Consider the following 22,231-nt stretch of genomic DNA (forward strand, 5'->3'; position numbering starts at 1 on the left):
TCCAAATGGCATGCGTTTGTAAGCAAAAGTACCATAAGGGCACGTGAAAGTGGTTTTCTCTTGGTCTTCGGGTGCTATTGGAATTTGAAAATATCCGAAAAAACCATCTAGAAAACAATAGTAACTATTTCCGGCTGACCTTTCCAACATTTGATCAATAAAAGGTAAGGGAAAGTGATCTTTTCTGGTGGCGTCATTTAATTTTCTATAATCAATACACACACGCCATCCTATTACAGTCCTAGTAGGAATAAGCTCATTTTTCTCATTTGTAATAACAGTCATGCCACCCTTCTTAGGCACGCATTGAACTGGGCTTACCCATGGACTATCAGAGATTGGATAAATTAAACCTGCATCTAGCAGTTTAATAATTTCTTTTTTAACTACATCTTGCATATTCGGATTTAGTCTTCGTTGGCGTTGCACATACGTTTTATGACCGTCTTCCATAAGGATTTTATGTGTGCAATACGAAGGACTTATTCCTTTAATATCATGAATCTTCCATGCAATGGCTGGTTTATGAGCTTTCAACACAGAAATGAGTTGTGATTTCTCATTTTCAGTAAGAGAAGACGATATTATGACAGGTAATTCAGATTCACCATGTAAATAAGCGTATTCCAAATGGTTTGGAAGTGGCTTTAACTCTAATGTCGAAGGTTCTTCTATCGATGATTTATATCGATATCATTCTTCTTCTTTTAGCATTTGAATTTCTTCTGTTGTTGGTTCATATCCATTAGCCATTAGTGTAGCTAACATTTCAGCTTCATCAATTGTTTCAGTTCCTTCTCCTAAAGAACATTCTTCTGTTCCTTGTAATTCTGGAAATTCTTCTAACAATTCTGCATGTGAATCTATAGTTTGAATATAATAACATGTATCATCTGCAGATAGCGGTTGTTGCATTGCTCTATCAACTGAAAAGGTAACACTCTCGTCCTCTATACTTAGGGTCAATTTCTTACCAAACACGTCTATCATTGCTTTAGCCGTATTTAAGAATGGTCTTTCTAATATGAGAGGAACTTGAGAATCTTCTTCCATGTCCAGAACAACAAAATCTACTGGAAATACTAAAGTACCAACTTTAACTAGCATGTTCTCCATTATCCCTCTAGGATATTTTATTGATCGATCGGCTAGTTGTATACTTATTCTTGTTGGTTTCAATTCGCCAAGGTCTAGTATAGCGTATAGTGAATACGGCATTAAATTTATACTAGCACCTAAGTCTGCCAATGCTTCTATTGAACTAAGACTACCCAGAAAACATAGAATTGTGAAACTTCCTGGATCAGATAGTTTTTCTGGTATCTTATTCAACAACACTGCTGAACAATTAGCATTCATAGTAACAGCCGAGAGTTCTTCCATTTTCTTTCTATTTGTGATCAGATCTTTCAAGAATTTAGCATATCTAGGCATTCCTGAAATCACATCAATGAAAGGAAGATTGACATTTATTTGTTTAAACATATCCAAGAATTTGGATTGCTCGGCTTCAAGTTTCTCTTTTTTCATTTTACTTGGGTAAGGAAGTGGTGGTTGGTATGGTTTAACATAAGGTTTAGCCTTAACTATGTTATCTTCATTAACCTTTTCAACTACCGGTTCTTTTTCCTTGTCTTGTTTAGGTTGTGGTTCTTGTGGAGTAGGAATAGCTTCATCAGAATTTACAGGTATTTCAGGTGGTTTAAGTGTTGTACCACTTCTTGTGGTAATAGCTTTAGCTGTTTCATTCCGGGAGTTAGCATTTGTATCACTAGGTAAACTTCCCGGTTTTCTTTCACCTATTAACCTTGCTAGGTTACTTACTTCTTGTTCCAAATTTTGAATAGAAGCTTGTTGATTTCTAAATGCTTGAGCATTTTGTTCATTGGTTTGTTTCTGAGATGTGAAAAACTGCGTTTGAGTTTCAACTAGCTTCGTCATCATATCTTCTAAATTCGACTTTTTATCATCGGTTTGTGGTGGTTTGTTTTGAAAATTAGGTCTTTACTGATTGTAAGCATTATTGGATACTTGTTGATTACTAGGACCTTGTTGGTTGTTGTATGGAACATTTCGGTTATAATTATGGTTTTGATTGTAAATCGGTCTTGGCGGTTGATAATTATTCTGATAATTATTTTCAGGCCTTTGGTTTATGTATGAAATATTCTCTCTTTGTTCCATTGTTAGTTCAATACTGAGACAATCTTTTATCAAATGTGGTCCTCCACACTGCTCACAACTAATTCGTATTGAGTGTATATCTTTAGTCATCTTTTCCATTCGTCTCTCGACAGCATCTATCTTTGTGGAAATGGAATCTAAGTCATGGCTAGAATCGGCTCTAGCTGCTTTAGATGATCTAACGATATCTTTTTCTTGGTGCCACTCATGTGAGTGGGAAGCAATGTTATCAATAATTTTGTAAGCATCAGTTTCGATTTTCTTCATAATAGAACCACCAGCTGCTATATCTATGTCTTTTCTTGTAGTGATGTCGCATCCCTGGTAGAATATTTGTACTATTTGACAGGTGTCTAAACCATGTTGCGGACATCCTCTTAATAACTTTCCAAATCTTGTCCATGCCTCATATAGAGTTTCATTTGGTTTCTGTGTGAACGTAACAATTTCTCCTTGAAGTCTTACGGCTTTAGATGCCGGAAAGAATTGTTTAAGAAATTTTTCAACTAAAACGTCCCATGTATCAATCGCCCCTTCAGGTAACGATTCCAACCAATCTTTGGCTTCTCCCTTTAAAGTCCAGGGAAATAACATGAGATATATCTGTTCATCCTCAACTTCTCTGATTTTAAATAGTGTGCAGATCCTATTAAAGGTACGAAGATGTTCATTTGGATCTTCCTTCGGCGCACCACTAAATTGGCATTGATTAGTTACCATGTGTAGAATTTGTCCTTTGATTTCATAATCTAGCGCATTAATGTCTGGATGAGTAATTGCGTGACCTTGGCCAGTGCGTTTAGCTCTCATTCGGTCTTCCATACTTAAAGGTTCCAGATTTTCCATAATTGAATTTGTTGAATCTGAATCACTAGAGGATTCTGATTTAATGGTTCGTTCCTCAACAATCTCTGTTTGAATGATTGGTGGTTCCGGAGGAAAAATTAATGGTTCAGGATCTATGAATTGTCCCTGAATATTCTCTGGATTCTCAATTGTGAGGTCAGGTTCAAAAAATGGATTATCGGAAATTTGAATTGGAGTACTTGGTTGACTGGATGACGATTCTAAAGAAAAATCAACGGAGGTAATATTTGCTAGATGTCTTGATCTGGTTACAGGTGGTGAACGTACAAAAGGTGGTGAACGTCTTGCTCGGTGCATTCACTGAATATCCTATTAGTTTTTAAAAGGAAAGAAAAAATTATATAAGTTATCCAATTAATAGACTTTTCTGATTTTGCCCACGTTTCGAATAGCCAAAAGATGCAGCAGAGGGGCAGGATTCGTTTGGTCTCAATATAATTGAGTACTGTTTGGCTCCAATAACCCGGTCCACGTACAAATCCAACTATTACTACGAACTAGAAAATTTTGATGTCTATCAATTTAACCACTTAAAATAAATTTTCGTAATTTTCAGAAGTTTAGATAAGAAGTAGAATAAAAATCTATGTCCTAAAAACTAGAATGACGAGAAATAAGAAAGAAAAAGTGCGCGTCGAAAAAGGTCGAAAAAGGGAAGGGTTGAAAAATAAAAGGGGTCGAAAAATAAGAAAAAAAGAAAAATGACTATAAAACTTTAAAACACTCGACTAACACAACCTTATTACTATCACTAACTTAAAATTAAAATTGCAAATTGAGATTACTAATTGGAGTGATAATTGATACATAGGTAAAAGGTGTCGAAAAATAAAAATAAGAAAGTAGCGCGTTAAAACTTAAAAAGGAACTAAAAACTTAAAATTAAAAGTTGCGTCTAAAAATATTAAAGCTTACAAGTAAAACTATATCCCAAATGGCAATAACTTGAAAAGGTACAAAAACTTAAAAAGGCGTCGCAAAATTCTAAAGCACCTAAATCTTAGTCTAAAGAAAAAGCACTTAAGGGATTTTACGGCAAATCCTAAAATTCTAGAAATAAAAATAAGCTACGGCAAAAACTATGGATTAAAACTAAATATGAGCGAAAAAACACAAATATTATGCTAAAACAATTAAAAAGGTACAAAATATAAAAATATACTAAAAGTTGTAAAAAGTACAATTTTTATAAAAATATTATTTTTATATTATTTATTTAATAAAACTATTAATTTTATAAATTAATTAAACAAATTAAACTAAAAATACAAAATAATAATAAAACTAATAAATAATTAAATAAGAAAACCTAATTAGGGTTTTAAATTAAATAATAATTACTCCGTATTTAATGCTGTTTTAGGGCAACAGTGGCGTGTCAGGTGATCTCATGCGATCGCATGAGATATTGTCTTCGGGCTCATGCGATCGCATGAGCTGAGGATTTGGGCCAGGATACGGGCTGCTACAGTAGCAGGCCGAGAATTTTTATTATATTTTTTTTCTGTGTTTATTTTTTCTGTTTTAAAAATATATTTATATAAATTAAATAAAACTTATATTTTTATAAAATAAAGATAAAGAAATTTTTATAGAACTTAAATATTTAACAAATTCTTAAAAATATTTATATTTTTGTTTTTCTTTTTATATTTTTGGATATTTAAAACGTATTTTTACAAAAGCGTATTTTTTATAAAAGTAAACTTAAAAATAAAAATCATTTTTTTTTATATTAGCGTTGTGCTTCCGACGTTTAAGCTAGATTTTAAGTTCCCCGGCAGCGGCGCCAAAAATACTTGATGTTAAAGCTAAGGGGAATAAAATACTATTAAATTTTACAAGGAAATACTATTAAATACGATACAATTTTACACAAGATATTTATTTATTTATAGAATAGATATACCTAAACCTTGCTACAACACTTATAGGCAGTGTACCTAATCGTACAGTAGTGTAGTTTTTAGTAAGTCCGGTTCGTTCCACAGGGAAAAATCTTTAAACAAAGCTTAACGCTATATTAGTTTTATTTTATAAAAATACAAATATATATAAGTAATATTATTGTTATAAAGGGGAGTTTTTACCGTTTAATGACCGGTTTGTCGATTTTAAAAACTTTAGTCGCAGTTAAAATCTAATGTAAAATAATAAAAATAAATATAACTTAATTTAAAGCGTAAAGTAAATAACGATAAGAAAATTGCGATAAATAAAAGTGCGATAAAATAAAATTGCGATAATTAAAAAGTACGATAATTAAAAGTGCAATTAAATACAATGACAATAAATAAAAGTGCGATAATTAGAAGTGCAATTAAATGTAAAATAAAGGAAATTAAATATGAAATAAAAGAATTATGCTTATTTAAACTTCCGTAATCATGATGTTTGATGTGTTGATTTTAGTTTTATGCCCATGGGTTAATTGTCCTTTGTCCTGGATTATTTAATATGTCCGTCTGGTTTTTGTCCATAACAGTCCATCAGTCATAAATATAAAGTGCGAGTATCCTCGTCAAATTATCCTTATACCCGAAGTTAAATATTCCAACTAATTGGGGACTTAAACTGTAACAAGATTTTAATACTTTGTTTAATAATTACACCAGGTTATCGACTGCGTGTAACCCAAGGTTTTAATACTTTGTTAACAATTACACCAAGTGTTCTTGTATATAATTTCACCCCTTTTTTAATAATTCTAGTGGCTATTAATCCATTCCCGTGTCCGATTAAATGAACGATTATTCGTACATATAAATACCCCGCCCATCGTGTCCGATCCAGTGTATATGGTTATTTATAGGGACGCCCAATTGTAAATATTTATATTAAAATTAACAAACTATCATTTAGTTAAACAAATATAAAGCCCATTAATAGCCCATAGTCTAATTTCCATAAGTGTCGTTCTTTTGTCCAAACCCCAATTATGGTACAAAGCCCAATTACCCAATTTTAATATTTTTAGCCCAACATCATGATTACTTCGTTTTAAATAAGCATAATAATAACTTAGTTACGAGACATTAAATTAAAAAGGTTGAACATAACTTACAATGATTAAAAATAGCGTAGCGTTACACGGACAGAATTTCGACTTACACCCTTACAACATTCGCTAACATACCCTTATTATTAGAATTTAAAATTAAAATTAAAATTAAAATATAAATTATATATATATATATTTACGTATATTGAGAGAGAGAGATAGATTATATGTTGAATGATGCACCAAACACTCAATTTTATAGGACTTGTGAACTGGAAAAGATGCTCATGCAATCGCATGGAGTTTCTTCCTCCAGGCCATGCGATCGCATGGCCAGCTGGGGAGGCTCAAAAGTCTTTGTTTTTTTATGCCGACGGTTTTTAAATATAATATAATATATATATATTAATTTTAAGAATTAATTATATATTATATTATATTCATGTGCATAGTTGACTTGTAATTTTTAGTCCGTTGCGTCGAGCGTTGAGAGTTGACTCTGGTCCCGGTTCCGGATTTTCGAACGTCCTTGCGTACAATTTAATATCTTGTACTTTGCATTTTGAATCTTGTACTCTTGTAATTTTGAGACGTTTCTTATCAATAATTGGAACCTCTTTGATTGTATTTTGTACTTTTGAGCTTTTTGGTCGTTTGCGTCTTCAATTCGTCAAATCTGTCTTTTGTCTTTACCTTTTATTATTTAAACGAATATCACTTGTAAATAGGACAACTGCAACTAAAAGATTGTCTTTCTTGAGGGGTAATGCTATGAAATATATGTTCGTTTTTAGCATTATCAATAAACAATGGGTTAACAACATTAAATGAGATCGTTAACTTAAAGGTTTCAAAACAACACTTACATGAAACGACTAACGATGACTTAACGACTCAGTTAAAATGTATATACATGTAGTGTATTTAGATGTATTATTACACTTTTGAAAGACTTCAAGACACATATCAAAGTACTTCTACTTAAAAAATGCTTACAATTGCATTCTCATTCATTTTCATCAATAATTCTACTCGTATGCAACCGTATTCGTACTCGTACAATACCCAGCTCCTAGATGTATATACTATTGGTATATACACATAATAATTTAGCTCTTAGCAGCCCTAGATAGTTAACAAACATGTGGAACCAACAATTAGACAACTAGCATGACTTATGAGCAAGGAAACAAAAACAAGAACTCCTTTTAACCCCACTCACCTTCACCACTCACCACCTACTCCATTTCACTTCCAATTTTCTTCCCAATTCTCTCTCAAAACACACACACTCTTCCATGAACGTCTAAGTTACTATTTTTTTTAGCAAAAATCATCAAATACAAGCTTTGGTTATTACCTATAATCATCATAATAACAATTACTCAAGAACACATCAAGAACACTTCCAAGTTTACAAGTTTACTTCCAAGTTTCCTAATCCATTCCAAGCAATCATCTAAGATCAAGAAACCTTTGTTATTTACAGTAGGTTATCTTTCTAAATCAAGGTAATATTCATATTCAAGCTTTGATTTAATTTCTATAACTATAACTATCTTAATTCGAGTAATAATCTTACTTGAACTTGTTTTTGTGTCATGATTCTATTTCAAGAACTTCCAAGCCATCAAAGATCCTTTGAAGCTCAAGTTATTTTTTCATCATTTCCAGTAGGTTTACCTACTAAACTTGAGGTAGTAATGATGTTCATAACATCATTTGATTCATATATGTATAACTATCTTATTCAAAGATTTGAACATGTAATCACTAGAACATAGTTTACTTAATTCTAAACTTGTTTGCAAACAAAGTTAATCCTTCTAACTTAACTTTTAAAATCAACTAGACACATGTTCTATATCTATATGATATGCTAACTTAATGATTTAAAACCTGAAAACACGAAAAACACCGTAAAACCGGATATACGTCGTCGTAGTAACACCGCGGGCTGTTTTGGGTTAGATAATTAAAAACTATGATAAACTTTGATTTAAAAGTTGTTCTTCTGGGAAAATAATTTTTCTTATGAACATGAAACTATATCCAAAAATCATGGTTAAACTCAAAGTGAAAGTATGTTTTCCAAAATGGTCATCTAGACGTCGTTCTTTCGACTGAAATGACTACCTTTACAAATACGGCTTGTAACCTATATTTCCGAGTATAAACTTATACTTTTTCTATTTAGATTCATAAACTTAAGTTCAATATTAAACCATAGCAACTTGAATTACTCAAAATGGATTTGAAACGAAGAAGTTATGGGTAAAACAAGATTGGATAATTTTTGTTGTTGTAGCTATGTGAAAATTGGTAATAAATCTATATTAATCATATCCTAGCTAACTCATATTGTATTATACATGTATTCTAATATATTATGTAATCTTGGGATACCATAGACACGTATGCAAATGTTTTGACATATCATTTCGACCCATGTACATATATTATTTGGAACAACCATAGACACTCTATATGCAGTATTGTTGGAGTTAGCTATACAGGGTTGAGGTTGATTCCAAAAATATATATACTTTGAGTTGTGATCTAGCCTGAGATGTGTATACACTGGGTCGTGGATTGATTCAAGATATATATATCGATTTATTTCTGTACATCTAACTGTGGACAACTAGTTGTAGGTTACTAACGAGGACAGCTGACTTAATAAACTTAAAACATTAAAATGTATTAAAATGTTGTAATTTTATTTTGAACATACTTTAATATATATGTACATATTTGTTATAGGTTCGTGAATCGACCAGTGGCCAAGTCTTACTTCCCGACGAAGTAAAAATCTGTGAAAGTGAGTTATAGTCCCACTTTTAAAATCTAATATTTTTGGGATGAGAATACATGCAGCTTTATAAATGTTTTACAAAATAGATGCAAGTACATGAAACTACTTTCTATGGTTGAACGATCGAAGCCGAATATGCCCCTTTTTACTTGGTAACCTAAGAATTAGTAAACCAGTCTACTATTGACGCGAATCCTAAAGATAGATCTATTGGGCCCAACAAACCCCATCCGTTGTAGCAGATGCTTTAGTACTTCGATGTTGTTTTATCATGTCCGATGGATGTCCCTGAATGATAGGGGATATTCTTATATGCATCTTGTTAATGTCGGTTACCAGGTGTTCAAACCATATGAATGATTTTTATCTCTATGAATGGGATGTATATTGAAATATGAAATCTTGTGGTCTATTATTACGATTTGATAAATATATAGGTTAAACCTATAACTCACCAACATTTATGTTGACGTTTAAAGCATGTTTATTCTCAGGTGATTATTAAGAGCTTCCGCTGTTGCATGCTAAAATAAGGACAAGATTTGGTGTCAGCATGCTTGTATAATATTGTTTAAAACTGCATTCGAGATTTACTTTGTTGTAACATATTAATATTGTAAACCAATATGTATTGGTAGTGTGTAAGTGTGATATTTTTTAGATTATCATTTCTGGATAATCTAGGTGATGTCCTTTTAACCTTGTCGATAAAATAAAGGTTATGGTTTGTTTTTAAAAACGAATGCAGTCTTTGAAAAACGTCTCATATAGAGGTCAAAACCTCGCAACGAAATCAATTAATATGGAACGTTTATAATCAATATGAACGGGACATTTCAGTTGGTATCCAAGCGTTGGTCTTAGAGAACCAGAAATTTGCATTAGTGTGTCTTATCGAGTTTGTTAGGATACATTAGTGATCTGGACTTCGACCGTGTTTTTCATCAAAAACGATTGCTTAACAATTTTTTTTGTTGGAAACTATATATTATTAACATGTAAATATTATGTGATATATTAATCTCTTAACGTGTTTGATATTGTGTGATAGAAGTCTACCTCTAGTACAAATCACATCGACTCACCTAATAATAATGAAGAGTTGAATATATTTTGGGAAGATTCACAAATTCCCGAAGAAGTACCGGAAGAGGAGGAACCGGAAGAGGAGGAACCGAAAGAAGAAGAGGTTCCGGAGGAAGAAATATTGATACCTACAGTAAATCGATTAAATAAAAAAAAATCCTCAACCAGCGGACCAAAGTTAAAAATGGTCAATGGTGTTTCCGCCGAGGAAGCAAAATATTGGGAAGATTACCAATTTTCCGATGAATCGGATCCCGATGAGGATTCCGATGATGTTATAGAAATTACCTCGACCCAAATTAATAAAGCAAAAGAAAATAATAAGGACAAAGGTATAAAAAAGGAGAAACCTGATTCCAACCCCGATGAACTTTATATGTATCGGCAACATCCGTATTTCCTAAATTGTAACAATAACCCAGGAACCTCTAAACCACCAGGTTTTTCTAAACCATTGTGGAAAATGACGGCTCGTATTAGAGGAACACCATATATCCCTAGAAAATTAGGAAAACGAACCAAGTCCGAAGAAGAAGAAACCAGTGATATAGATTAGAGGGTTGTAATCATGTTGTGTATTATATGTATTGTAGTGTGCTTGTACTTTTATGTTCTATGTAAAAATTACTTGTATTGTTTGTTAATTATCTTTTACGAATCTAATCCTTGTCTATTTTACAGTATAAAAACAAAATGGACGTTAAGGGTAGACAATCGAATATTTTAGAAGACCTACCAGAGGATGTGATTGAGGAAATCTTATCTAGAGTCGGTCAGAATTCATCAGCACATTTAGTTATGGCAAAATTAACTTTTCAAACATTTGAAAGTCTTTCCAGAAATGCCTTAGTTTATAAAAGGCTTTCCTTTGATAGGTGGGGTATATCACATTGGGGAGACCATAAGTTACGCCGTGTTTTCTTTAAAGCGTTAAATGCGGGGAACCCAAATGCAATTTTACGCTACGGGTTGAGAACCTATTTTGACTCAACATATCGTAACATAGGATTTCGTAAGTTAGAAAGAGCTTCTAACATGCAACATAAAGAAGCATGTTATACTTACGGGTTAGTGATGTTCGCTTCTTACCAAAGTGAGAAAAATAACATCGGATTACAACTTTTAAATAAAATCTTCCCACAAGTGACGGATTCAGTAGTTGGGGTGAGAAACAAGGTTTTTAGATTATTACGGGGCTGTTGGACATTACAAAACCCTCATCTTTTTGACGACATTACAACATGCTGCCTAGCAAATGGTCATAACGGTTACTTTCCACAAGATCAAGGATGGGAAGTCGTCTTAGTAAAACCTGAATGCATGACTTGTTTCTGGACTTATGAATTTTAAGTTTAAACAACTTGCGTATTAACTAGAATTGCCTTTATAGCTGCCGAGTAACAAAGTTATTATGTGCTATATTTCATCCTATATATATAATAGCGGTATTGTAAGTTTGTAAAATATTGTATAAGTTTGAACGCGAAATATTATTGTAATAAGTTTTTCATATAGAATCGTAGTAGTTGAATTGTATAATAGCTGCTAAGTATGAACTTAATGGGTAGGTACTACCCGAATTAAAACTATAAAATGCTAATATGAAGAAAAAGCTTTTATAAATAAGTTCATATTATGCTACGAAATACTGTTGACTACTCTTAAATTCTATATGATTAACTCAATTCTTTTGGCTATTTTTGAAGGAAATGGCACCGACGACTCATCAGAACTTGAACATGAGTGAGGAAGTCTTCCGTGTTTTCCTTGCTGCGAACATAGCCGCAGTGCATGCCGCAGTGGAACAAATTCCACAAGAAATCGTGTAGGATGTTTCTACAAAGAATTCACTGCCTGCAAACCTTTGGAATTTGATAGAATCGAGGGTCCAATCGGATTGAAACGGTGGACCGAGAAGGTTGAATCGGTGTTTGCCATAAGTAAATGTACTGAAGAATACAAAGTAAAGTACGCTACGCATACCTTCACAGGTACGGCGTTAACATGGTGGAATACCTATCTCGAGCAGGTAGGACAAGATGTTGCTTACGCACTACCGTGGTCAGCATTCAAGCAATTGATGAACGAGCAGTGTAACGACCCTACTTTTTCCGTTATCTTTTGCCGTTAATTATTTAACGACTGTTAATTATTATTCGTGCCACGTCATTTCTATGACCTATATTATTATTTTTGTAATAATATATTTATTATTATGTGTTATATGAATATTTGTATTCATATTTTAAGTTGTACGTTTCTACGTGTCTCGGATTTCTATCCGGCGAATCTTTTCGGTTTTCAAACCAACGGTCGAGTTTTTGGGATTTTAAGTCCTAAATATTTTAAATATGACATTTTAATGTCATATGATTATATATAGTATTTATAATTATTTTTCGTCGCGTATTTGTTATCTCTCCGAATTTTCAATCGCGTAGTCGTGTTTTCGCGTTTCGGGTTTCGATCGAGCGTTCGGGCCATAAGAAAATTTTCATTTATCAAAGTTGGCCCACTTATGGGGCCCACCCTACCCTATTCGGCCGAAACTCCCTAAGGGGAGTGTTAGCTTTTGTTTTTCCATTTAATTTTTACAAGGTCATTTCCATTCTCTCATTTTAAACCTAATTTCTTTTTTTGTGAAAACTCCTCCTTCTTCCTCCCTTTGTAGCCGTCACCTACACCATCACTATCACCATCATCCTTCATCAATTGCTTCTTGGATCATAAATTAATATACATCAACGCGTTCTACACGATCTCCTATACGCGAATCAATTAATTGTTTCTCGATTAGGGTATAAACCCTAACCCTAGAACTTTTAATATTTCTTTATATTTCTGTTTTTGATGTTTATATTATTAGTATGATGATTACTTGTTGTTGTAAAGGTGTTTGTATGCATAGAATTACTCATAAACACTTGTTTTCGGTTTGATTTGATTGGGACAGCAGATAATTCGTTCAATTATGATATTGTGACTGTTATAAAAGTTAAAATAAAGTAGTTAGATGAGTTCCTCTCATCAAGACATTAATTTTAGACTCCGGATTCATGTCGTTTCGATTTCCGGAGCCCTAGTTATGATCAGATTACTATTTTGTTAAGATTGAAATGTGGAATTGGTATGAACCAGGTTTGGTCCGACTTTGTGACCTTCCTTGGTGTCTTTAGGGTGTGTTAGTGAGTTAGGACTGATGGTGGGATGAACTTTCATGTTCAGGTCACCTAAATCCGAGCCACGAATCACCCGTTGTAGCTAAAACACGTTTTTGATTGAATTGAAGTTCCAAGTGGTGTCATGGCTGATCACCATAACTTGTGGACTGTTCTTGGTGTGTTCTTGAGTGTACCAAAGTGTCGGGTGGTTTGATTAGGCGGAGATATATGTAAGGCTCGCCGAAAACCGACACCCGGGGCTCAAGATACGACCCGATGAACTTTTGATTTAAAATTTATGATTAACTATTAAACTTATGATAAAAATAATGGATTTCATTATCATTTAATTACTTATGATAAAAAAGGTAATTATTATTATTTAAGACTTATGATATATATTTATTATATCATTTAATTATTACTTATGATTTAATTAAAATTTTAATTAAACTTTTAATTAATAATATTTTTATTATTAATGGAAAATACTTATGGTAAGTATTAAACTTATATTATGAGATTATTATAATGAGACTTATAATAAGGATTAAATAATTATTTAATTATTATAAGGCTTAGTTATTAATTAATTATAATTTAATTATTAAATACTTATGATTTAATAATTATAATTAGAAACTTATGATATGATTAATAATTCATTATTAATTAATAATACTTATGATATGATTTAAAATTTATTATTAATTAATAATACTTATATTATGAATAATATTTAATTAATTAATTAAATACTTATGTTATATTAATTATATCATTTAAACTTATATTAACTTTAATAATTCATTTTAATTTAATTAAACTTATGTTATGACATAATTAGACATATTTAACTTTAATAAACATTATAACTTACATTATTATTACAACTTACACTTTTAAAATTAACGTTGACTAGGTTTGACCAAGGTTGACTTTTGAGTTGACTTCCGGTTGACTTTGACTTTCAGTTGACTTTTGTTGGCTTTCTAAATAAAGGAAACTTTCCTAAATTAAAACTTTCCTAAAATAGAAACTTTCCAAAAATAGAAACTTTCCAAAAATAGAAACTTTCCAAAAATGGAAACCTGCTAAAAATAGAAACTTTCTAAAAATAGAAAGTGTGTGTCCGTACGCTGTTCCGATCAAACCGATGCATGTTGAGTATTGTTCTATGACTACTTGCAACATGTACAATAGCTATCATACTAAGATTTGACCTAAGTTAGTTATTTATATCGACCTGCTTTATTTATAGGTCAGCGTTGTGATCATTCTTGATCACTTTACTTCATTTTTTGTTCGCATGTTTGTGTGGTTACTTTGTTTGCTATTAAGGTGAGTTATAGTCCCATCTTTCTATTTTAAATCTTTTGGGATGAGAATACATGCAATTTATTTTATATTTTGTACACATGTGGAAGTTGGTTTAAATTATTCATTGTGAGTTGAACAAAAATATTCCCTAGTCTGGTGACTGTAATCACTGGTTTCTACTGGTGAACGCGAATCCTACGGATAGATCTATCGGGTTTGACAACCCCATTTCGAGCTAGTCGCGCTAGCAATTTATAATCGGAATGTTTAGTACTTCGTATTTTGTTATAGATACACTTGTTCGGTGTATATTATTTATTGTGTTTGGCAAGGGTAAATAAAGGGTTAAGTGGTTACCAGGTGGCTCACGAAAAATGGAATAATGTTTTATTATATGTTTTCTAGTATATAATTTTGTGGTCCAAAAAGGAGTTTTTATGTTTTCAAACATAAATTTTATGGTTTAAATTAAATATTGTTTGTAATATTAAACCTATAATTCACTCAACATTTTTGTTGACAGTTACTCGCATGTTTTATTCTCAGGTTCATGATTGATTGCTTCCGCTGTGCTTAGAGAGTCTGCATATTTATGATGGCAGCTTTTGTTAAACATTAACTTGCATTCTATTTTGATACATTTAAGAGTGGATGTTGTTGACTTTGTTTAGGTCAACTTTTGGTTAAGTAATAGTGTATGGTTTTTCTAAACTTACATATTTTGATAGGTTTCCTTTATAGGAAATTAGTTTTAAATAAAGAATGCAAGGTTATTTATTAAATTCATATAGAGTATTGATCAAGCTGTGGGACCAAGATAACGATGGTCGTCAAGTGTACTTTGACGGGTCGTTAAAGTTGGTATCAGAGCTCTGGTTGTAGGGAATTAGGCTGCATTGATGTCGTTACCCGAGTCAATAGGGTGCATTAGTGAGTCTAGTCTACAGCCCGGCCTATAATATATTATTATATGTGATTATTTGTATCGTATTGGTATGTATATTGTTATCATACATACATCTATATTATGTTCTGAATCCGGGAGGAACTCCCATTCCGATTTAAACGTATTCTCTGACTCATGCGAACTTATCCTTATAAGAACACATCGGGTAGTGAAACCGAGGGGCGTCATTCTTGACTTCTGAAATTCGCGACATTTCTATGTCATCTATTATGGTTATGTATATATAATGTTTGAGTTATCTTACGCGAGATGTCATTCTTGACTTCTAAATGCTCGGCATTTCAATGTCAGCTATTATGTTTAGGTATATAACATTCTTGTTATATTACGTGCCGTTGTGCCTATGTGCTTTGGTTTTTGAATCGGAAAACGTCACTCTTGACTTTTAGAGATTCTTGGTACTTCGAAGATATTTTTATGTCATCGTTACTCCTATTCGTTACTTGTGATGTTGTTGTCTCTTGTGCTATCCTTAGCACATTGTTTAAGAAATTGTTTTAGAGAAATTGTGTGGAAATCCGAGGTTGATCACGTGTCTTGACCTCATGTAGTGCTATTGGAATGGAACTATGAATTAGTGAAATATAATGGCGTCAGGCCAACGTGATTATATTACGTTAATTCATAAAGAAGTCCCAATATTGTGACATGAGGAATAGAAAGCGAGTCAAAGAAAATTTTTACACTTCTCATTCAGAAGTTCCGATGTATTACATAGATAGGGAAAATATTCATTATCTTATTTGTGGATATACGAGAAGCTCGTTTTAACCAGATTATCTATCTCATGCTCTATCCTTTCATAACTCGCTTGTTAGCAACAGCTTCACTCGGGAACAGTTTTGGCCCAAGGACTTATGTCCTGATAATAGTCAAAACAACATTTAACTCATTAGTTTTCATGACCCCGTAACATTTGTTGGTCAAATGTCGCACGGCGATTCAAGTCCTTTACTCGATCTTTCACGATCTTACTTCAACTTGTAACCTCTGAAATACAGATACTCTGTTTATCATCGGGAGTTTTACACATTTGTTTAATTGGACGGTTCTCACGAGATTATGGGCGAATAGAAATAATGAAATATTTTGTCATGTATACAAATTATAAAATCATATATGTACGTATGGATTCAAATGAATAAATTTACCCTTACCTATTTTGGCTAGTATATACTAAATCATACCTTCAAGAATTATTTTAAACCACTCATTTATTGAGCTGTTTGATTAAGTCAAATTGTTTTATATAAAATGGTACACGTTGTACATAATTCTAAATTACTAAGAACTTCGCTCCGTTTATGATGTCGCATCAAACGTTTAAAGCTTTTTCAAAACCCCTTTTGATTGATCTTATCAAATTTTCGCATTACTCTACAGAGTGTTTGGATCACGGTTCTTCTTATTCTCCGTTTAAGGATGAAACTTACCCTTAAGTTCATTGATAGAAACTCTTACACCACTTTGGATTCCGGTTTTATAGAATTTGTTGGAAAGTCTTTGCGCTCATAAAATTTTTCCTCTTATGGTTGAACATGGCCGAAACGCGGACCGATAAATCAATTTTCTGGGGTACACTCGGTGGTCACCCTATTGTAGAAAAGGCGCTAGATGGGTTTCTACCCCAACTGTTGTTATAGTGGGTATCATGGATATATATTACACTAGACCGTTTGAGGAGTTTCTACTCTCAATATTCGCTGTCAACCGCAACACCCTCGTAAACATCAATCCTAGGATTCAATACTTTGAGGTGCACGAAATTATTTTTGGAGATTCATCCCACCTGGAGTCGGCCATTATTTATAACCCATGATTCGCGTTCTTTTCATCCGCACATAAATTTAAGAATATGGATGAATCCTAGATTTTCTCGCTCATTGTACAAGGAAGTACACTCTCGTTGAAATATCACACCTTTCGTACGTCTTCCTTTAGGAAATGTAATGAAAATTTACTTTGAAGTCCATGATCCTCGTTATCTCCTTTGAGAGAATTGCCTTAAATATATATGCCACCGATGTGACTACTCCATATATATTTTCCTTCATTGTTGCAACTATATTTCATTCGTCCCAGTTCGTCCCCTTGGGGAGCTTCTGTTTTGGTTGTTAAGAAGAAAGGTGGTTCGTTCCGATGGTATATTGATTATCGCAAGTTGAACAAGCTTACAGTTAAGAACCGTTAACCTTTTCCGAGAATTGATGATCTGTTCGATCAACTCCAAGGTTCGTCCATTTATTCTAAGATTGACCTTCGTTCCAGTTATCACCAACTGCGGGCTAAAGAAACTGATATTTCGAAAACCGCTTTTCGTACCCGTTATGGTCACTACGAATTTCTTGTTATGCCGCTCGGATTAACCAATGCACCTGCTGTGTTCATGGACCTCATGAACCCCGTGTGTAGCCCATATCTGGATAAATTCATTAACGTTTTCATCGATGATATCCTTATCTATTCCAAGAAGTGATCGAGAGCACGAAGATAAGTGCTTGATTTGTTAAGAAAAGAAGAGCTGTATGCTGAATTTTTCTAAATGGTAGCTCTGGTTGAAAGAAGTTCAATTCCTTGGGCACGTGGTTAATAAACAGGGAATTCAAGTTGATCCTGCTAAGATTGAGGCAATTGGGAAGTGGGAAATTTCTGAAAACTCTTACTCAGATTCGTCAGTTCCTAGGTTTGGCAGGCTATTATAGAAGGTTCATTCAAGATTTTTCACGAGTAGCGAAACCTCAGACTGCTTTAACGCATAAGGTGAAATGTCCCGTTCTTATTGATTAAAAACGTTCCATATTAATTGATTTCGTTGCGAGGTTTTGACCTCTATATGAGACGTTTTTCAAAGACTGCATTCATTTTTAAAACAAACCATAACCTTTATTTCATAAATAAAGGTTTAAAAAGCTTTACGTAGATTATCAAATAATGATAATCTAAAATATCCTGTTTACACACGACCATTACATAATGGTTTTACAATACAAATATGTTACATCGAAATCAGTTTCTTGAATGCAGTTTTTACACAATATCATACAAACATGGACTCCAAATCTTGTCCTTATTTTAGTATGCAACAGCGGAAGCTCTTAATATTCACCTGAGAATAAACATGCTTTAAACGTCAACAAAAATGTTGGTGAGTTATAGGTTTAACCTATATATATCAAATCGTAACAATAGACCACAAGATTTCATATTTCAATACACATCCCATACATAGAGATAAAAATCATTCATATGGTGAACACCTGGTAACCGACATTAACAAGATGCATATATAAGAATATCCCCATCATTCCGGGACACCCTTCGGATATGATATAAATTTCGAAGTACTAAAGCATCCGGTACTTTGGATGGGGTTTGTTAGGCCCAATAGATCTATCTTTAGGATTCGCGTCAATTAGGGTGTCTGTTCCCTAATTCTTAGATTACCAGACTTAATAAAAAGGGGCATATTCGATTTCGATAATTCAACCATAGAATGTAGTTTCACGTACTTGTGTCTATTTTGTAAATCATTTATAAAACCTGCATGTATTCTCATCCCAAAAATATTAGATTTTAAAAGTGGGACTATAACTCACTTTCACAGATTTTTTTACTTCGTCGAGAAGTAAGACTTGGCCACTGTTGATTCACGAACCTATAACAATATATACATGTATATTAAAGTATGTTCAAAATATATTTACAACACTTTTAATATATTTTGATGTTTTAAGTTTATTAAGTCAGCTGTCCTCGTTAGTAACCTACAACTAGTTGTCCACAGTTAGATGTACAGAAATAAATCGATAAATATTATCTTGAATCAATCCACGACCCAGTGTATACGTATCTCAGTATTGATCACAACTCAAACTATATATATTTTGGAATCAACCTCAACCCTGTATAGCTAACTCCAACATTCACATATAGAGTGTCTATGGTTGTTCCGAAATATATATAGATGTGTCGACATGATAGGTTGAAACATTGTATACGTGTCTATGGTATCTCAAGATTACATAATATACAATACAAGTTGATTAAGTTATGGTTGGAATAGATTTGTTACCAATTTTCACGTAGCTAAAATGAGAAAAATTATCCAATCTTGTTTTACCCATAACTTCTTCATTTTAAATCCGTTTTGAGTGAATCAAATTGCTATGGTTTCATATTGAACTCTATTTTATGAATCTAAACAGAAAAAGTATAGGTTTATAGTCGGAAAAATAAGTTACAAGTCGTTTTTGTAAAGGTAGTCATTTCAGTCGAAAGAACGACGTCTAGATGACCATTTTAGAAAACATACTTCCACTTTGAGTTTAACCATAATTTTTGGATATAGTTTCATGTTCATAATAAAAATCATTTTCTCAGAATAACAACTTTTAAATTAAAGTTTATCATAGTTTTTAATTAACTAACCCAAAACAGCCCGCGGTGTTACTACGACGGCGTAAATCCGGTTTTACGGTGTTTTTCGTGTTTCCAGGTTTTAAATCATTAAGTTAGCATATCATATAGATATAGAACATGTGTTTAGTTAATTTTAAAAGTCAAGTTAGAAGGATTAACTTTTGTTTGCGAACAAGTTTAGAATTAACTAAACTATGTTCTAGTGATTACGAGTTTAAACCTTCGAATAAGATAGTTTTATATATATGAATCGAATGATGTTATGAACATCATTACTACCTCAAGTTTAGTAGGTAAACCTACTGGAAGTGACAAGAAATGATTTAGCTTCAAAGGATCTTGGATGGCTTGAAAGTTCTTGAAGTAGGATCATGACACAAAAACAAGAACAAGTTCAAGTAAGATTTTTACTCGAATTAAGATAGTTTATAGTTATAGAAATTGAATCAAAGTTTGAATATGAATATTACCTTGAATAAGAAAGATAACCTACTGTATATAACAAAGGTTTCTTGATCTTAGATGATTACTTGGAATGGATTAGAAAGCTTGGAAGTAAATTAGTAAACTTGAAGGGATTTTTGAAGTGTTCTTGAAGTGTTCTTCCTATGATGATTATAGCTTGATTCTTGAAGTGATTTTTGATGAAGATGATGATTAACTACTGGAAAAATACGTTCATAATAGTGTGGGTGTGTTGAGAGAGAATTAGAAAGAGAATTGGAAGTGAAATGGAGTGAATGATGAGTGGTAATTGGTGAGTGGTGAGTGGGGTTAAAAGGAGTTCTAGTTAGTTGACTAGCTCATGGTAGAAGTTAAAATTGATTAGTCATACATGACATAATCAAGAGTGGAATCCCATGCTAGTTCCTATTAGTATATACCCATAGTAAGTACGTTTTGAAGCTGTGTATAATACGGGTAAGAATACGACTAGAATTCTTGATGAAAGAAAAGAATGGGAAAGTAACTGTAACCATTTTCGTTAAGTATGAGTGTTTTGATATATGTCTTAAAGTCTTCCAAAAGTATTTTAATACATCTAAATACACTACATGTATATACATTTTAACTGAGTCGTTAAGTCATCGTTAGTCGTTACATGTAAGTGTTGTTTTGAAACCTTTAAGTTAACGATATCAGTTAATGTTGTTAACCCATTGTTTATTATATCTAATGAGATGTTAAATTATTATATTATCATGATATTATGATATATTAATATATCTTAATATGATATATATACATTTAAATGTCGTTACAACGATAATCGTTACATATATGTCTCGTTTCGAAATCCTTAAGTTAGTAGTCTTGTTTATATGTATATAACTCATTGTTAATATACTTATGGAGATACTTACTTATCATAATCTCATGTTAACCATATGTATATCCATATATATATCGTCATGTCATTTTTACAAGTTTTAACGTTCGTGAATCGCCGGTCAACTTGGGTGGTCAATTGTCTATATGAAACATATTTCAATTAATCAAGTCTTAACAAGTTTGATTGCTTAACATGTTGGAAACATTTAATCATGTAAATATCAATCTCAATTAATATATATAAACATGGAAAAGTTCAGGTCACTACAGTACCTACCCGTTAAATAAATTTCGTCCCGAAATTTTAAGCTGTTGAAGGTGTTGATGAATCTTCTGGAAATAGATGCGGGTATTTCTTCTTCATCTGATCTTCACGCTCCTAGGTGAACTCGGGTCCTCTACGAGCATTCCATCAAACCTTAACAATTGGTATCTTGTTTTGCTTAAGTCTTTTAACCTCACGATCCATTATTTCGACGGGTTCTTCGATGAATTGAAGTTTTTCTTTGATTTGGATTTCATCTAACGGAATAGTGAGATCTTCTTTAGCAAAACATTTCTTCAAATTCGAGACGTGGAAAGTGTTATGTACAGCCGCGAGTTGTTGAGGTAACTCAAGTCGGTAAGCTACTGGTCCGACACGAACAATAATCTTGAATGGTCCAATATACCTTGGATTTAATTTTCCTCGTTTACCAAATCGAACAACGCCTTTCCAAGGTGCAACTTTAAGCATGACTATCTCTCCAATTTCAAATTCTATATCTTTTCTTTTAATGTCAGCGTAGCTCTTTTGTCGACTTTGGACGGTTTTCAAACGTTGTTGAATTTGGATGATCTTCTCGGTAGTTTCTTGTATAATCTCTGGACCCGTAAACTGTCTATCCCCCAATTCACTCCAACAAATCGGAGACCTGCACTTTCTACCATAAAGTGCTTCAAACGGCGCCATCTCAATGCTTGAATGGTAGCTGTTGTTGTAGGAAAATTCTGCTAACGGTAGATGTCGATCCCAACTGTTTCCGAAATCAATAACACATGCTCGTAGCATGTCTTCAAGCGTTTGTATCATCCTTTTG

The sequence above is a fragment of the Rutidosis leptorrhynchoides genome, chromosome 7 (genome assembly GCF_046630445.1).
Source record: "Rutidosis leptorrhynchoides isolate AG116_Rl617_1_P2 chromosome 7, CSIRO_AGI_Rlap_v1, whole genome shotgun sequence".
Lineage (NCBI taxonomy): Eukaryota > Viridiplantae > Streptophyta > Magnoliopsida > Asterales > Asteraceae > Rutidosis > Rutidosis leptorrhynchoides.